Source organism: Sinocyclocheilus anshuiensis, unplaced genomic scaffold (assembly GCF_001515605.1).
Source record: "Sinocyclocheilus anshuiensis isolate Anshui unplaced genomic scaffold, SAMN03320099.WGS_v1.1 scaffold1373, whole genome shotgun sequence".
In the NCBI taxonomy this organism is placed as follows: Eukaryota; Metazoa; Chordata; class Actinopteri; order Cypriniformes; family Cyprinidae; genus Sinocyclocheilus; species Sinocyclocheilus anshuiensis.
In genome coordinates, this window is record NW_015548285.1 from 430341 (window position 1) to 434364 (window position 4024).

The following is a 4024-nucleotide window of genomic DNA, read 5'->3' on the forward strand; positions in this document are numbered from 1 at the left end:
TCTATCCATCCATCCATCCATCCATCCATCCATCCATCCCTCCCTCCCTCCCTCCAACCAACCAACCAACCAACCAACCATATATATCCACCCATCCATACCTATATCTGTGCATCCATCCATATATCTAATCATCCCTTTATCATTGATCTAACCATATATATCCATCCATCCCTATATCCACCCGTCCTTCCGCCTATCCATCCATCCAACCATCATCCATTATCATCTATCTATCTATCTATCTATCTATCTATCTATCTATCCATATATATCCACCCATCCATCCATATATCTAATCATCCCTCTATCATTGATCTAACCATATATATCCATCCATCCGTCCACCCATCCACCCACCCCTATATCCACCCGTCCTTGCATCCACCCATCCATCCATCCATCTACCCATCCATTGTCATTAATCCAACTATATCCATCCATCCATCCATTATCTATCTATCCACCCACCCATCCCTATATCCGTCCATCCATCCATCAATATATCCAACATCCATCTATCTTTGATCTAACCATATATCCATCCACCCATTCATCCCTATATCCACCTGTCCTTGCATCCATCCATTCATATATCCATCATCCATCATCAATCCATCCATCTATATAGCCACCCATCCATCCATCTATCATCCACTTATACATCCTTACACCTTACACTCTGCTGGGTTAAAAACAACCCATTGGGTTATTTTGGTAACCCAGCGCTGGGTCAAAAAGGGACAAACCTAGCGCTGGGTTGTTTTAACCCAACAAGTTGGGTTATATGTTTGACCCAGCATGCTACACTGCTAGGCTAAAATGAACCCAAATCGAGCTAGACATTAAACCTACAAATCTTGTTCATTTTAAAATCATTTTTACACATGGCATTAACAGCTACAGAGTTTATAAATGAAGCATTGAACATTTGTTGAATATAACTTTTAAGATCAAATTTGACTTTTTTGGTAAACTTTATATATTGTATAAAAATATTATACAAAAACACTATTATACAATATTTGTACAATTAGTTAATAGTTAAGTTCTTTACAAACTATTCTGGCATGACAGTAAATAAACCACAACATTAACACTCATATTATAACATTTATCACATATGTGTGAAAGAATGTGAGCATGTGTATGAATGACCGTGTAAACTCCATTTCTACTAAACAACAACACAGAACAAGCAGTTAACATTTTGTTTTTACAAATGATACACTTACAGTTTGTTTCATAGTCCATGAATACAGATCAGGCATCGCTGCCAATTTTCATGATCTCTTTAGCATTTTTTCGTATTTCGATTTGTTGTTAAATCAAACTTCAGTCATTCAAATAAGGAAATATTAAGCCCAGTTTTGATCTGATCATAGCCTAAACGAGTCATGGGTCTGAGTGCAGTTATTGTAGCACTATATTGTAGACAGATTGGAGATTAATCCTAATAAACATGCCGCTACAATTAAAACCATTACATTAAAATACATTTAAAACAGTGTATTTCAATAATTTCAGCAGCGTGCAGATCCTCGTTTATGTCAGACTGTGGCGACAGCAGCGCGGACAGTCGCTTAGCTCGCTCACATAATGTACCATATGGCCTATCTATAATAACCGGAAAACATGTCGTTTTTATGACAAAATATGTCGTTATTACGAGAAAAAATATGTCGTTTTAACGAGAAAATATGTCGTTTTAACGAGATAATTATATCGTTTTTACGACATAACATTTTAACGAGAAAAGATGTCGTTTTAACGAGAAAAGATGTCGTTTTAACGAGAAAATATTTCGTTATAACGAGAAAAGAAGTCATTTTAACGAGAAAAGATGTCGTTTTAACGAGAAAACATCTCGTTATTACGAGAAAAGATGTAGTTTTAACGAGAAAAGATGTAGTTTTAACGAGAAAAGATGTAGTTTTAACGAGAAAAGATGTAGTTTTAACGAGAAAAGATGTAGTTTTAACGAGAAAAGATGTAGTTTTAACGAGAAAAGATGTCGTTAAAACGACATAACTGAGTGGAAAAAAAAAATATGTGTGTGGCATCAATGCGTCACCGTACATATTGACTAATATTGCTTAGTGACATTTCAAAAGTGGTTGCATGACTAGCTCTTGAATATTTAGTGACATCATAAGAGCACTGATAGTTGTCAAAAAGGTGCATTGTGTGCTGGAGCCTATATGTGCTGGAATTAATGTTTTACATGGACGAGCAGTGGAATGCTAATGCTTTCCTGCACAGCATGACAAAAGACATTTGGATAAACTGTAAATGAACCCCCTGTCCATTAGATAATATCCATATGAACCAGTGCAGAACATATATTGTTGACAGTGTCATGACGGCTCCTCTGTGGTTCCTGTCTCAGGATGTCGGACGGATTGGGACGGGATCCGCTGCTGGCGGACAGCCAATACTGGACAACTCATTAATGTGTCCTGTTCAGATGTCTTCCAGCACATCTCCAACACTCAAGGTCAGATCTATCTATCTATCTATCTATCTATCTATCTATCTATCCATCCATCCATCCATCCATCCATCCATCCATCCCTCCCTCCCTCCCTCCAACCAACCAACCAACCAACCAACCATATATATCCACCCATCCATACCTATATCTGTGCATCCATCCATATATCTAATCATCCCTTTATCATTGATCTAACCATATATATCCATCCATCCCTATATCCATCCATCCAACCATCATCCATTATCATCTATCTATCTATCTATCTATCTATCTATCTATCTATCCATATATATCCACCCATCCATCCATATATCTAATCATCCCTCTATCATTGATCTAACCATATATATCCATCCATCCGTCCACCCATCCACCCACCCCTATATCCACCCGTCCTTGCATCCACCCATCCATCCATCCATCTACCCATCCATTGTCATTAATCCAACTATATCCATCCATCCATCCATTATCTATCTATCCACCCACCCATCCCTATATCCGTCCATCCATCCATCAATATATCCAACATCCATCTATCTTTGATCTAACCATATATCCATCCACCCATTCATCCCTATATCCACCTGTCCTTGCATCCATCCATTCATATATCCATCATCATTCATCCATCCATCCATCTATATAGCCACCCATCCATCCATCTATCATCCACTTATACATCCTTACACTCTAAAAACTGCTGGGTTAAAAACAACCCATTGGGTTATTTTGGTAACCCAGCGCTGGGTCAAAAAGGGACAAACCTAGCGCTGGGTTGTTTTAACCCAACAAGTTGGGTTATATGTTTGACCCAGCATGCTACACTGCTAGGCTAAAATGAACCCAAATCGAGCTAGACATTAAACCTACAAATCTTGTTCATTTTAAAATCATTTTTACACATGGCATTAACAGCTACAGAGTTTATAAATGAAGCATTGAACATTTGTTGAATATAACTTTTAAGATCAAATTTGACTTTTTTGGTAAACTTTATATATTGTATAAAAATATTATACAAAAACACTATTATACAATATTTGTACAATTAGTTAATAGTTAAGTTCTTTACAAACTATTCTGGCATGACAGTAAATAAACCACAACATTAACACTCATATTATAACATTTATCACATATGTGTGAAAGAATGTGAGCATGTGTATGAATGACCGTGTAAACTCCATTTCTACTAAACAACAACACAGAACAAGCAGTTAACATTTTGTTTTTACAAATGATACACTTACAGTTTGTTTCATAGTCCATGAATACAGATCAGGCATCGCTGCCAATTTTCATGATCTCTTTAGCATAATTGATGTAGTCATGAAGAAGCCCCATCAGCACAGCAAAGGCATGTGACATCTTTTACATTATCCAGGGCAGCCTCCTCCTTTAAAACCACTGTTGCATCAGTTTGGGGGAAGGACATTTTCCTCTTTGACCATTCATCCCAGTCACCGCCTGTTCTTCATCAGTGGCCTAAAAAGAGAAAAACATTTGAAAAAAGAAAAAAATGAA

General features: G+C 37.1%; 1 protein-coding gene across 1 annotated transcript in view; it reads left to right on the top strand.

Moving 5' to 3' along the window:
* Nucleotides 1-4024, top strand: part of ghrhra (growth hormone releasing hormone receptor a) — a 27506-nt gene that overhangs the window by 9416 nt on the left and 14066 nt on the right. The window lies entirely within an intron of this gene.